The sequence below is a fragment of the Capra hircus genome, chromosome 8 (assembly GCF_001704415.2).
Source record: "Capra hircus breed San Clemente chromosome 8, ASM170441v1, whole genome shotgun sequence".
Lineage (NCBI taxonomy): Eukaryota > Metazoa > Chordata > Mammalia > Artiodactyla > Bovidae > Capra > Capra hircus.
Genome location: NC_030815.1, coordinates 72,288,394 through 72,303,889, shown reverse-complemented (window position 1 = coordinate 72,303,889; position 15,496 = coordinate 72,288,394). Strand labels below are relative to the sequence as shown.

The following is a 15,496-nucleotide window of genomic DNA, read 5'->3' as shown; positions in this document are numbered from 1 at the left end:
TTAACTTCCTTCTAAAAATTCCAATCAATACACGTATTCCTATGGATGTTTTCCCACCCTCTATCTTATAAAGGAAGTATATAATTTAATCTATCCATAAATAGACACTGGATGCTGCTGCTACTGCTGCTAAGTCACTTCAGTCGTGTCCGACTCTGTGCGACCCCATAGACGGCAGCCCACCAGGCACCCCCATCCCTGGGATTCTCCAGGCAAGAACACTGGAGTGGGTTGCCATTCCCTTCTCCAATGCATGAATAATGAATATTTATTGAATACCTAATATAGGTGATTCACTGAAATAATTTTGCTCATTCCCTATATCCATGAAGCATCAGGGTGGTTATTCTGCCTAAGTACACCTTGTTGTCAGCGGTCCAGATGTATGAAGGAGCCATAAACACACAGTGAGCACATGCAAGCTCTAATGGAAACTTCAGGCATACTGTTTCTGGACAAAATTATAATCGGAAAACACACCTGCACTCCAATGTTCATAGCAGCACTACTTACGATAGCCAAGACACGGAACCAACCTAAATCTCCATCGACAAAGGAATGGATAAAGAAAATGTGGTTCATATACAGAACAGAATACTACTCAGCCATAAAGCAGCAATGGATGGACCTAGAGATTATCAAACTATGTGAAGTCAGAAACAACATAGGGTATTATGCTGTGGACTGGTGTCTTTAATTAGGAGTGGTGTTCCCTGTTCAGATTTTTTTTTTGTCAATCATGGGCTTTGATGCAAATCTATAACCAGTCCACAGCAGCATAATACCCCATTCTAACCAGTTAAAAACAGGAAAATCCTTAACACTTTTGAGTGCTGACAGTTCAAAAGCTGTGAAAATATTAATAACTCTATATTTCAAGAAGGTAAATTCAGCTCCCTAATACATCCAAAATAGTTTGTGTCCAGTGTTGGATGATTTTATATAGAACAAATTATAGAAGAGTTCTATTAGCAGATGCATGAAATTAAAAAAAAATTTTTTTGAAGTGTAGTTGGTTTACAATGTGTTAATTTCTGGTGTACAACAAAGTGATATAGTTATGTATACATTTATATGTGTGTGTGTGTATATGTTCTTTCTCATATTCCTTTCCATTATAGTTTATTATAGGATATTGACTACACGTACAACAGCCAAGACATGGAAACAAGACTTTAGTCTCTTCCAAGCAGTTTTCATCTCTTTATGTCCTATAAACCCAAGATGATGTTGAACTACAGACTGGGTTCACTTTCAGAGGGGAACTTACCAATACTTTTGTAAACAGTGTTTGTGCACAGCTATCCATCATAGAATTATGCTTCTGAAACCCGTCATTTTTGAAAAAATTTTTTTTTCTTTTAAACCTAAGTCTTCTCTAGGAAATGGCAACCCACTCTAGTACTCTTGCCTGAAAAAGCCCCTGGACAGAGGAGCCTGGCAGGCTACAGTCCATGTGATCGCAAAGAGTCGAACACGACTTACTTAGTGACTTAACAACAACAACAAAGTCTTCTCTACAACTGTGGTATGTGTGCAACTCCTTCTAAAGGCTCAGGATCACCATGCTTAATTCTACAAAAGTGAACGCTCACACTGGGTACTGGCAGAACACTGTCTGTTTCTGGAGTTTTTATCATATATGCTGAGGACTTTATAAATTCAGCTGCTAATAAATCCAAGGGCTATGGTAATATTCCAAGAGTACATCTGCTCATTTCCACATTACAAACTAGAGTTGTGATACAAGCAAGAACCTGAATTTCCAATTAATGCCAACACCTAAAGCAAGAAAATTACGGTTAAATACAGTACGCTACTGGCCTGTTGAAAGCGTTATCAACAAGCACCCATAATCAATGAGTTGTGTGAACTGGTTGGAATCTCAGTTGCTGTCTTAAATTTAAAAATGAAGGGAATGGTGGAGGGATGATAAGTCCAGAAGATTAGGTGAAATGACAATCTCAAAAAGTAAGCTTCTGGCAACCACGGGGAACTTCAAAAGTGATTCTATGCAGGGACTTCCTTGGGAGTACAGTGGTTAGGACTCCACGCTTTCACTGACAAGGCCTGGGTTCAATCCCTGTTTAGGGAACTAAGATCCTACAAGCCACAGTGTAGCCAAAAAAAAAGTGATTCTATGCAAAAGGTTGATCTGTTTGGGAAGAGTCATTTCTATTTTCCTGGGGCTGACACACTCCAGAATAAAACTGTCCCCTCCAATTTAAAAATATCAGAGAGTCCCTAATTCCATTGTCAAAGTCACTTACTTAAGCTGGTTTCTCAGATAATCTCCATCAGTCAAGATTCCATCATCACCTGCTCCATTTCACCTCGCCTGTCCAAATGCATCTCTGGCCACTGCCCACTTTCTGGCTCCCATGGGCAGGTCCCTTACTTGGCTCTTCACCCACTCTACATACAACCATTCAATAAATATTTATTAAGCACTAGTTTAGATACCATGGTAGAGTGGAGAACAAGAGTCATTACAAAGATTACACTCTAATATAAAATATGATATATACGATGATCTCAGAGGATGACAGCGCTAGGTAAAAGCACTCAAGAAGAGCACACGGCAGAAAATAATTACCCACATGGGACATGATAAAATGGAATGAACTACAGCTATACACAACATCATGGGTGAACCTAGAAACCATTATGCAGAATGAAAGAAACGAAACAGAACAGACATGCATAGTTCCATTTACATAAAGCTGAAGGGCAGACAGACTAATCAACCCATGGGGATCTAAATTAGCACCGTTTTTTTTTTTTTTGAAAGTGGGAATTGCACAGAAGAAGGTGACGGAACTTTCTGGAGCATGGGGAATGCTCTGTGTCTTGACTGGATCATTAGGCACATGTTGTGCACTCAATTTGCTTAAATGCCTTGAATTGTACCTAAGATGAGTGTATTTCACTGCATACACATTTCACTGCAATTTCTAAAAAACATTAAATACTGTAAACTTATCAAAGGAACAAAAAGCCAGGAACAAAGCTAGTGAAGGTGATGGAATTCCAGTTGAGCTATATCCTAAAAGATGATGCTGTCAAAGTGCTGTACTCAACATGCCAGCAAATTTGGAAAACTCAGCAGTGGCCACAGGACTGGAAAAGGTCAGTTTTCATTTCAATCCCAAAGAAATGCAATGCCAAAGAATGTCCAAACTACCACACAATGGCTCTCATCTCACACGCTAGGCTAAGTAATGCTCAAAATTCTCCAAGCCAGGCTTCAATAGTACGTGAACCGTGAACTTCTAGATGTTCAAACTGGATTTAGAAAAGGCAGAGGAACCAAAGATCAAATTGCCAACATCTGCTGGATCATGGAAAAAGCAAGAGAGTTCCAGAAAAACATCTACTTCTGATTTATTGAATAAGCCTAAGCCTCTGACTGTGTGAATCACAATAAACTACGGAAAATTCTTCAAGAGATGGGAATACCAGACCACCTTACCTGCCTCCTGAGAAATCTATATGCAGGTCAAGAAGCAACAGTTAGAAATGGACATGGAACAACAGACTGGTTCTAAATTGGGAAAGGAGTACGTCGAGGCTGTATATTGTCACCCTGCTTTTTTAACTTCTATGCAGAGTAAGTAAAGTAAGTCACTCAGTCGTGTCCAACTCTTTGTGACCCTGTGGACTGCAGCCCACCAGGCTCCTCAGTCCATGGGATTCTCCAGGCAAGAATACTGCAGTGGGTTGCCATTTCCTTCTCCAGGGGATCTTCCTGACCCAGGGATTGAACCCGGGTCTCCCTCATTGGAGGTAGATGCTTTAACCTCTGAGCCACCAGTACATCATGTGAAATGCTGGGCTGGATGAAGCACGAACTGGAATCAAGATTGCCAGGAGAAATATCAATAACCTCAGATATGTAGATGACACCACCCTTATGGCAGAAAGCAAAGAACTAAAGAGCCTCTTGATGAAAGTAAAAGAGGAGACTGAAAAAGTTAGCTTAAAACTCAATATTCAGAAAACTAAGAAACTAAGATCATCGCATCCAGTCCCATCACTTCATGGCAAACAGATGGAGAAACAGTGACAGACTTTATTTTTCTGGGCTCCAAAATCACTGCAGATGGTGACTGCACCCATGAAATTTAAAGATGTTTGCTCCTTGGAAGAAAAGTTATGACCAACCTGGACAGCATATTAAAAAGCAGAGACATTACTTTGCTGACATAGGTCTAGCCAAAGCTATGGCTTTCCAGTAGTCATGTATGGATATGAGAGTTGGAACTATAAAGAAAGCTGAGCGCTGAAGAATTGATGCTTTTGAACTGTGGTGTTGCAGAAGACTCTTGAGATCATATTGATGTATGCCAAAACCAATATAATACCATAAAGTAACTAGCCTCCAATTAAAATAAATTTATATCAAAAACAAAAGACTCTTGAGAGTCCCTTGGATTGCAAGGAGATCCAACCAGTCAATCCTAAAGGGAATCAGTGCTGAATACTCATTGGAATGACTGATACTGAATCTGAAATTCCAATACTTTAGCAATGTGATGCAAAGATCTGACTCTTTGGAAAAGACCCTGATGCTGGGAAAGATTGAAGGTAGAAGAAGGGGATGACAGAGGATGAGATGGTTGGATGGCATCACCAACTCGATGGACATGAGTTTGAGCAAGCTCCAGGAGCTGGTGATGGACAGGGAAGCCTGACATGCTGCAGTCCATGGGGTTGCAAAGAGTTGGACATGACTGAACAACTGAACTGAACTGATCAAAGGAACATTACGAAGTGTCCATCTCAAAGTGACACAGAATTCAATAATAAAGGCATTGCTCAAGTATTACTAAACATTTTTATTGGATAGTACCTTGAAACCAGTTTCAGTCACATGTGAAAAATCAGAGTTTTTACTCCAATTTCTCCATTGTTTTTACTTTGTATTGTGTCTCTCCAATGACACTGTTCATCTTTCTTGTTTGGGGCTCCAAAACTGATTCTGAACAAGCACTGCTATTTCCAAAAATTCAATCCCAGTCTGGACATTCATTTACTCATTCAACAAAAAGATGCTTAGGAGCGCAAGACCTATAACATCTTTGTCATACTTGGTCTCATTTTTTAATGGGAAGAGAAAAACAAACGTGAACACACAAGGATATGAAAAAGTCATTTCATAAAGGGCTAAAAGGTATTAGGGAAAGAGTGACAGTGTACCGTAACAGTCACTGCCACACTATTCAGAACAGCCGAGACATGGAAGCAACCTAAGTGTCTATCAACAAAAGAATGGATAAAGATGATGTGGTTTATATACACGGTGGAATATTACTCAGCCATAATAAAGAATGAAATAAAGCCACTTGTAGCAACATCGGTGGACCCAGAGATCACACTAAGTGAAGTAAGTCAGAGAAAGATAAATATATGACATTACTTATAAACGGTATTAGTCGATCAACTGTATCCGACTCTTTGCAACACCATAGACTGTAGCCTGCCGGGCTCCTCTGCCCACGGGATCCTCTAGGCAAGAATACTGGAGTGGGTAGCCATTCCCTTCTCCAGGGGATCTTCCTGACCCAGGGATTAAACCTGGGTCTCCAGCACTGAGGGTAGATTCTTTATGGTCTGAGTCACCAGGAAATCCCAAATATACATGTGGAGTCTCAAAACTGATGCAAATGAACTCATTCACAAAAACAGAAACAGACTCACAAATTTAGAAAACAAATTTATGTTTACCAAAGGGGAAAGGTAGGAAGGAGGGATAAATCAGTAGGAGTTAGGGAATTAACATTACACACTACTACACATAAAATAGATAACAAACAAGGACCTATTGTCAGCACAGGGGACTATATCCAATATTTTATAATAACCTAAAAATGGAAAAGAATGTAAAAACAATAAACATACATGTATATGTTTTTTTTTAACTGAATCATTGCTGTACACTTGAAGCTAACACAACATTGTAAATCAACTATACTTCAATTTAAACAAAAAAAAGTGCCAAGTGGAGATGGGTTACTTCAGCACGCATGAACAGAAAATTCTCTCGGCTGAGGATTCACATTGCTAATGTGGTCATTCATTTATTATACATAAAACATTTATTCAACCCTAGCATGCCAGACACTGTCTTCAAGGAGGAAGGAAATAGACTGTAAACAAATAATGAAATACAAAAGGTCCTTTAATGGTAATGCTTGCAGACACTTGGCACACAAAGGCAGGGTTATGAATATGCTGAAGGCAATTACTGACTCGGAAGATTTTTTTTGAACCATAAAAGCATCATTTACATGTGTAAGGCATGAAGCATTTTGTAAAATCTCTCATTTTGCAGTCCCAGAATAAATCTGCTTCCTCTCTGCTCCACCAATAAATTATTCTCATTGTGGTAAAATATACTTAGGATGAATTTTAACATTTTAACTATTTGCAAGTACACAGTTCATTGGCATTAAGTACGTTCACACTGTTGTACAATCATAATTTTTGACCTTCCCAGGAATTAAAGGCAAGAAAGAGATAGGGAGCCATGGTTTCTATGCACCTTCTTTGGGCAGTGTAGCCAGCCAGGCTCCTCTGTCTGTGGAATTCTCCAGGCAAGAATACTGGAGTGGGTTGCCATTCCCTTCTCTAGGGGATCTTCCCAACCCAGGGATCAAACCCAGGTCTCCTGCACTGTAGGCAGATTCTTTTCCACTGAGCCACCAGGGAAGCCCAAAGCCTGGCTAGTCAGGAGTGGGATTTGAACCCACACCTGCAGAGGCTTCTGCAACCTGAAAGCAGGTCTGTGCCTTACACGGCTAGGCCATCGTGACGGAGGAGGAGCTAGGGCTAAATCCTGTTGGTTTTTGTTTGTGTCACTGGCCTGGTAGCTCGCTGGGTGAAGCAGAGTTAATTAGGCCAAGGTCGAAGGTTCCATTCCCTGTGGGCCAGGTGAGCCCATCAGGTTTCCATGGCCAAGGCACATCCTCCCATTCCCAGTGAGTGTCCCTCAGGACAAGCCTGAGGTCCCTCCCTAGAGGGAAGCTGGGAAGGGGGGCAAACCTCTACTGGACTTCGTTGCAACATCTTTGTCTGAAGGTAGCACAGAGCCACTAGGGTTCAGGAAGTCCACTTTCTGAATGCAAGGACCATCTCAGCCGGGCTTTTGAAACGAAACTCAAAGGCAGACAGCAAAAGGATGCAAAGACCGTCAGAGGTAATTCTATCTTTCGTACCGTTTTGTGAGACAATTGGTCATCCATGTTAATCATCTGAACTCGATTTTGTGCCTTTGAGTCAGGCATGTGCAGTAACTGCTGGAAGTCTGAGCTCATAGAAATTTAACACCCTCACCTCGAAAAAGAGGAAACATAGGCAAGGAACTGAAAAGGCTGTCCAGAGTCAAGCAGTGACTTGCTAGCTAAGATGAGGATCTGACCATGGGCTTTCTAGGGCACACTTCACAGCTCACTGCCCCCTCACTGCTCCTAGCGGTGGTGGGGGGCAGCTTGGCCACAGAATCCTCTCAATATAAATCCCACAGACACAAGCACAGCAAGTTAGCGGGAAAGAAAGATGGCGGTTTCTGTCTTTTGTTTCTGGAATGAACAAGGAAGAATTGTGTCTTTGTGGTATCTGGCACACAGCAGACACTCGACACATTTCGGATGAATATATTAAGGAGAAAGAGAACTCCTAGAGCTAATGGCCACGGATAGAACAGACTGATGGAGGACCCCCTAAAATCTGCTCCTCCGGGGCAAGACTGACTGCAAGGTCTGAGACATCTTTCTCTTCTCTCTGAGATCCCATACCCTAAGTGGCAGAGCAGGGTGGGGCCCGAGTACCTGCCTGGGAAGCCAGGGACAGAAAAGACACCCCTTCTTACGAGAAAGACTCATTGAAACCCAAAGGCCTAGGTCTCCATCCTGGTTCTGTGCTCACCAGCTCTGCCAGACTCCCATTGGTCAACTATTCATTTCAAGGTAGGAAGGCTTTGATCTCTCAAATATCCTTCCACCAAAACATTCCTTTCTCCTCCGCTCGTAAAATTCAATTCCACAGCTAACAGAGGTTTGCTCTGATTGCCCATAAGACATGGTGGTGACATGACTTTTTTCCAGCAGCACATACCTCCTCAGACAGATGGAAGGATCTGCTCCAGGCGGTGGACCCACAGGAGGAGAAGATTCAAGTTACAGCCGACAAACCAGAGAGGTGACATACACAAATCTCTCCTGCAAAACTGGGAGCTCTCTCTGTGATTCTGAAGCTCAGTGAGAGGAAGGGAAAAGATCTCCTCCAGTCTGATCAACCTCTTGACTTTGGTTTGCCCATTCCCTTTCAATACGCTAGATGTGGCCTTTTCTTTGTTTTCTAAAGCAAAGTAATCCTGACAGTTGCTTGTCCTTCTGGCTCCTGGCACTAATTCCATTCTTCTGTGGTGGAATTTTCTCTAACTTACCCAACCAGTTCAAGCAAGCTGAAATAAATGGATGCCACATGCAATTTCCTCTGTAGTAGCAATGAATTTGCTGGAACTGTCTCTTAGATTGATTTTGTTATCATCAGCACTGATATTTGCAAAACGGAAGGGAAAGGAATACAGGTTTGTGAATGAGGAATCATTTCATCAAGTGGGATATATTGAAGAAGGCCTGCTTTTACAAGGAACAATGCTAGGTTCTGGGGGTGGGAGATGCTGATTCAGGAGTTTGGGACTCCAATAACACCCACTCCTCTTCTGGAAGAATTTCTAATCTAATTACTAGTAGAACAGAAGGAGACAGGTGAAGGTGAAGTCATAATTAACTTGCATGTCTAGTTAACCAGTATTTCTGGAATTTCAGTGCAGACTGCTTTTTTTTTTTTTAAACTGGAGGATAATTGCTTTACAATGTTGTGCCAGTTTATGCTGTATACATGAATCAGCTTTGTGTATACATATATCCCCTCCCTCTGGAGCCTCCCTCCCACCCCACCCCTCAATGCATCCCTCTAGGTTATCAGAGAGCACTGAGCTAAGTTCCCTGTGCTATAGGGCAGATTCCCTCGAGCTAGCTATTTTACACATGGGAGTGTGTACAGCTCAGTGTTACTCTCCCAGTTCGTCCCACCCTCCCCTCAGGCCCCGTGTCCACGTCTATTCCTTCCCTACAAACAGGTTCATCAGGACCATTTTTCTAGATTCCATATATATACATATTAATATATGATACTTGTTTTTCTCTATCTTACTTCATTCTGTATGACAGACTCTAAGTCCACCCACATCTCTGCAAATGTCACAATTTCGTCCCTTTTATGGCTGAGTAATATTCCACTGTATATGCATACAACATCTTCCTTATCCATGTCCATCCATCTGTCAATGGAAAGAATTCTGGAATTTCCATGCAGACTGCTTTTTCAATGAAACCACTACTCCACCTGAGAAGGACACTGGGATGAGAGGTGAGAGATGAAGGCTGCTTTCATTTCTGAAGGGGACCAGAGGCTCCAGTAAGACAGGAACCTGATCCCGGGCAGAGGCATTGGAAATATGTGAGCCTTTGCACAGAGGACAAGTCAGGTGATGTGAGGAAAGCCCTCCAGTGTGACCCAGTGCTGAATCTAAGATCCCTTCAGCCTGATCTCCTAGAAACCTGCTTTAAATTCCTCAATGGAATGCCTCCTAAAAATGAACAAGCAAGGCTACGATGTTGTGAACCACGGGTCCCCACATTGTGGACCCAGAGAGCCAGGGGTGAAAAGACACTACCAAGGGTGTGAAAAGACCTACGATGCAGAGTTGGAACCCAAGACTGGTGATAACATTGAGTCCAGTGATGTCCCTGGGAGTCCAGTGATTAAGAATGCACCTGCCAATGCAGGGGACACAGGTTCAATCCCTGGTCAGGGAAGATCCCACAAGCCACAGAACAACTAAGCCCATGAGCCGCAACTACTGGGACTGGGCTCTGTAATAAGAGAAACCACTGCAATGAGAAACCCATGCACCGCAACAAGGAGCTGCCTCTGCTCGCTGCAACCAGAGGAAACTTGTGAGCAGCAATGAAGACCCAGTGCAACCATAACATTTTTTTAAAGTCCTGGTGGCAAAACATCAGAAGAGCTGAAATACAAACCACGTGGGACGTTCCCAGAGTGTCAGAGCCAAAGATGGCTGAATCTGACCCATGTGCCCCCTACTAACTCAGGTGGGAGGGCACAGCCCAGGACCTGAGCCACACATCCTCAGACACACAGGGAGGGAGAGACTGCCACAGGCTGGTGCGTGTCAGAGACCCCTGCAGAGACCTCTCGGTTTGTCCGGTCCTTTCTGACCCACCTACCACACCTGAGGGGCTTGGACACACTGTCAGTGACGACTACCCACCACCTCAGTCATTCTTCCCCAGAGAATGTGGGCTACAGGAGGGGGACCAATCTCTCTGGATGTAGGGGGAAATGATTCTGCTAGGCTCCTGAAGAACAGGTATGCCTACCCACTTGGAGGAAGCCAGCTGCTGAAAACGGGCCAGGGAGGAGGGGTATGGAGGGCTGAGGAGCACCCTGCACGGAGGGTGAAGTGGGTCCAAGCACACAGCGAGCTCAGGGGGCAGGCAGGAGACCACCAGCCAGAGGGACAAGTTGGCGTGGAAGAGCCATGGAGGGAGAGAAATGCAGAAAGAGCTCACCCTGATACATTTGGGGTGGCAGGCAACTCATCCGACTGTCATTCAAACAGCAAAAGAACCTCACCCTCTGTGGAGAACTGTACCTTATGTTCAAAACAGAAATGCTATTTCCCCATAGGCCTTGGAACATGGAAAGAATGCTCTTTGGATTCCAGGGGCCCCTGGTGGGAATGAGCTCTCTGTCATTTCACAGCTTTGTAATGTCTTCAATGTCTTGATATTCACATTTATTGAACAGGTGTCAGTAACTCTGATCTCCCAGGATTGTTAGAACTGAGATGCAGTGTATGAAAGCCCTTCACTCAACGCCTGGCACGTAGAGAAATGGAAAACGCCAAAGCTGGAGCAGTGAGGCCCCAAGGACATAATAGAGGGATCCACCTCTTCACTTAGGGCCACTATCTGCCCTATGTGATTGCAGGGGACTATATATGGGGTTCTCATTCATTTGATTTCTGAGGCGTGTGTCTGTACTCCCTGGAAGGAGGAGCAGAACCTCTCTAAATTATTAAATTACTGGCAAATGATCTCTGAGTTAAGAAGGTCCCATGGAGAAGGAAATGGCAACTCACTCCAATATTCTTGCCTGGGGAATCCCATGGACAGAGGAGCCTGGCGGGCTATGGTCCAGGGGGTTGGAAAGAGTCCAGCAGGACTGAGAACTTATCAGCAACAATATAGATGCTGGAATCATGCTGGAGGAAGCTTCACCCTGAGGGCTGATAAGAATACATACTTTTATTTTCCAACAGAATAATTCCCTCCTCCCAAGACAAGAGTAGAAAACATGACTTAAGGGAAAGAACAAGAAAAAGCAGAAGAAACAACTTCAGTGATAGAAAAACCATATGACAAGTGGCTAGAATAACCAAACAACATGGTGCTGAATAGGGCCTGAGTAGGGACTGAATACAGCCCCAAAGGAACTCAAAGGTCACCAGACTAGGTGACTCTAAGACCTGGCTGAACACTCGGCGGGCAGTGAATCTGCCAGGAAGACATTTAAAGAAGAAAAAGTCTCCTCGACCCATATCCTTTAATTCCAACAACAGTAGCAGATACTTAGTCCTGCATGGTGAAAACTAAACAAGCATTCAAAGCTAGGATTTAGTGTTCATTGCTTCTGCCACTTAGAAGATGAACTAAATTGCTAGGTACAGCGGTTTTAAAATCTATTTGGCAATACTGAAAAGTGAAAGTGTTAGTCACGCAGTTGCATTCAACTCTTTTGCGGCCCCACAGACTGGATCCCGCTAGGCTCCTCTGTCCATGGAATTTTCCAGGCAAGAATACTGGAGTGGGTTAGCCATTCCCTTATCCAGAGAATCTTCTCGACCCAGGGGCAGAACACAGGTCTCCTGCATTGCAGATGGATTCTTTATTGCCTGAGCCATATTACTCGGCCATAAAAAGGAATGAAATTGGGTGCTTTGTAGAGATGTGGACGGACCTAGAGTCTGTCATACATAGTGAAGTCAGAAAGAGAAAAACAAATGCCATATATTAACGCATGTATGTGGAGCCTAGAAAAACGATACAGACAAATCAATCTGCACCGCAGGAACAGACACGCAGGTGGAGGGACATGGGGGGTGGTGATGGGATGGACTGTACAGTAGCACTGACATATATATACTGCCATGTGTAAACTGCATAGCAGTGGGAGGCTGCTGTGGAGCAGGGGGAGCTCAGCTCCCTGCTCTGTGACGACCCACAGCGGTGGGCTAGGGGGTGAGGAGCAAGGGGACCGAAGTACACATATAGCTGAGTCGCTCTGTTGTGCAGCAGAGACTAACACAACACTGTAAAGCAACTATAACCCAGTTAAAAGAAAATAAAATCTACTTCTACTATCAAAGATAAATGCACACACATTGAAGACTCTTGTTCAAAAGATAATCATTGAGGATGCCTATACAGACTACAAGGGTTAGATGAATCATCTGTAACAAGATTATTCTGTCTTGCCTTGTCCATCCCTATTTGTAGCCTGAGTTATACATGGAGGAGGCCAGGAAAAGAACTGATGTTTTCCTGCTATCGCTAGGTACAGTTAATACTACTATGGGGCACGTAAGTTTTATAGGTACTGGGGTTTCCACTCTTATAACACTTCTTTTTTAACTTTTTATTTGGTATTGGCGTGTAGCCGATTAACTGTTGAGATCATTTCAGGTGAACAGCAAAGGGATACATATACATGAATCCATTCTCCCCCAAACTCCCCTCCCATCCAGGCTGTCACATAACATTGGGCAGAGTTCCCTGCGCTGCACAGTACAGTTCTTGTTGGTTATCTATTTTAAATAAAGCAGTGTGTACATGTTTGTCGCAAACTCTATCCCTTCCCTCCCTGTCTTTACCCCCAGGAGCCGTAAGTCTGTTTTCTAAGTCTGTGAGTCTCTTTCTGTTTTGTGCTGTAACATCCCTTTCTATGGAATGATTTGCCTCCATGGGTTGAATAAAATGGGGGTGGCTCTAGCGGAGAGTTACAATTTATGATGCTTAAGCCTCCATACATGGTTTTAAAGGTCATAAATTACTCATAATACATGAGCAAAGCAGAAACATCTATTCACTTCTCTCTCCAGAAAGCAAGAGAACTACCCAATGCCAATTTGCCCTCAATCAATCTTTAACTTTCCTCTAGGCCTTTTTCTTTCCATGGGTACTTCACGAAGTCTTACCCAGACCCACGATGGTCTGATATGCCGTATGTTGCAATGGGGATAAGATATCCAAAGGCATTTTTTGATAAAAGTTACAATCAGAAGTGTGAACGGGTGTGCCTGAAATGCAAAGAACTTATTCATCACATGGCCTCCTTCTTGACCCCTAGATCCCACCAAGATCCCCTGGAGAACACCAGAAGCTCCCAAGGACCTTCCTTCAGAACATTCCCAATACACTTCTGCTTTCAGGCTGAGCTTGCCTGCTTCAGTACAGAGGTAGCTGCCCAAAAGGGCCAACACCAAGTACCAGCTCATGATGAAGTAACCCAAAGAAGGCTCCATTCAGAAAGGGTTCTGGGGCTTCCCTGGTGCTCAGTGGTAAAGAATCTACCACCTAACAACGCAGAAGACACGGGGTTGATCCCTGATCCAGGAGGGTCCAATATGATGCGAAGCAATTACGCCTGAGCACCACAACTACTGAGCCTGTGCTCTAGAGCCCAGAACTGCAACCACTGAAGCTCGAATACCTAGAGAGCCAGCGCTCCACAGCAAGAGAAGCCACCACAGTGCGAAGCCTGAGCACCACAACGAGAGGAGCCCCTGCTTGCCACAACTTAAAAAAAGCCCCAAGCAGCAACGAAGGCTCAGAATAGCCAAAAATAAAATAATAAAAATTTTTAAAAAGAAAAAGGTCCTCACCCTGACCCTAAAAGATCCTACATTTGCCTATATGCCAAGAATATAAGTTTTCAAGATGGCATTTTAGAAGCACGCTTGAATATATCTCTAAAGGAAAAAGAAGAGAAGGCATTCTCATTTAGATAAGATGAAACCTGAGGTAGGGGAGGTATAAATGGAGAGATTGGGACTGCAATATACACACTAGCATATATAAAACAGATAACTAATAAGGACACAGTATATAACACAGGGAACTCTACTCAATATTCTGTAACGACCTATATGGGAAACGAACCTAAAGAAGAATGGATATATATTATTAATATATGGGTAACTGATTCACTTTGCTGTACAGCAGAAACTAACACAACATTGGAAATCAACTATATGCCAATAAAAACATAAAAAGATGGAACCTGAGATGAGACTTTTCACCAACTCTACTTTTTAATTAGTTTTTCTTGTAAATACCCTCCTACTGCCAAACATCTATGGAAAAACACATCTCGGGAACACGTGTCCCCAGGAGTAGTAGCTGACCAGGTGGCCTTGAGGTGAAGGTCAAACAGATGTGGGAAATGACCGGCACACTCATCAAAACACCACGGGGCCTATTTTGCGTTCAAGGCTGGAGGCAAAATGTTTGCACGCAATCCTTGCTGTAAAATCCAAGCTGTTGGGCACACTGCCATTCACGTTTGAGAAAGGTGATTGTTTTTCTAACTAGAACATGGTAGGGTTATGGATTCTGAATGACAATAAAGTTCCCATTACTGTGACTAATAGGGTAACGAAAGTAAATGGAAGTTACAAGTACATCCAATGCCTTATTTCCGCTTTTACCTAGTAAACTTTCATACGTGCTGTTAAGGACTGATTTTTTAAAAATCAAATTTGATTTTCTCTCACTTGTTTTATGGTCATTGGCATGACTGGACCAACAGAGAAGGAACTGAGGTAGAGAAGGGAGTGAACAGAGAAAAGGAACAATAAAGCGATCACAAGACTACCAGGCTGACTCACAGGACAGGAGGAGGTGATGATACAAATTTTCAAATCAGAACTTCTGAAAGCCTTTGATAAGACCTGACTGTATCGTATGGTCCATTGGAGAGTTTTTTTTTTTTAAGTTTTAGGGAAGAATGGTTGATTTACAATGTTGCATTCATTTCTGCTATACAAAGGTATACACTATATTCTTTTTCATATTCTTTTCCATTACAGTTTATCACAGGATATTAAATATAATTCCCTACACTATACAGGAAGACCATGTTGTTTATCCTTTCTGTACACACTAGTTTGCATCTACTAATCCCAAACTCCCAATCCTTGCTCCCCAACTCCCCTCCTCCAAGCCCGAGTCTGTTCTCTATGAGTCTGTTTTTGTTTCTCAGGTTTGTGTCATATTTTAAATTCCACATATAAACAATATTCTATGGTATTTGTCTTTCTCTTTCTGACTTACTTCATTTAATC

At 42.9% G+C, this 15,496-nt stretch overlaps 1 protein-coding gene across 1 annotated transcript in view; it reads right to left on the bottom strand.

The window, feature by feature from the left end:
* The window catches only part of DOCK5 (dedicator of cytokinesis 5), a 274,029-nt gene that overhangs the window by 171,700 nt on the left and 86,833 nt on the right, over positions 1–15,496 (bottom strand). The window lies entirely within an intron of this gene.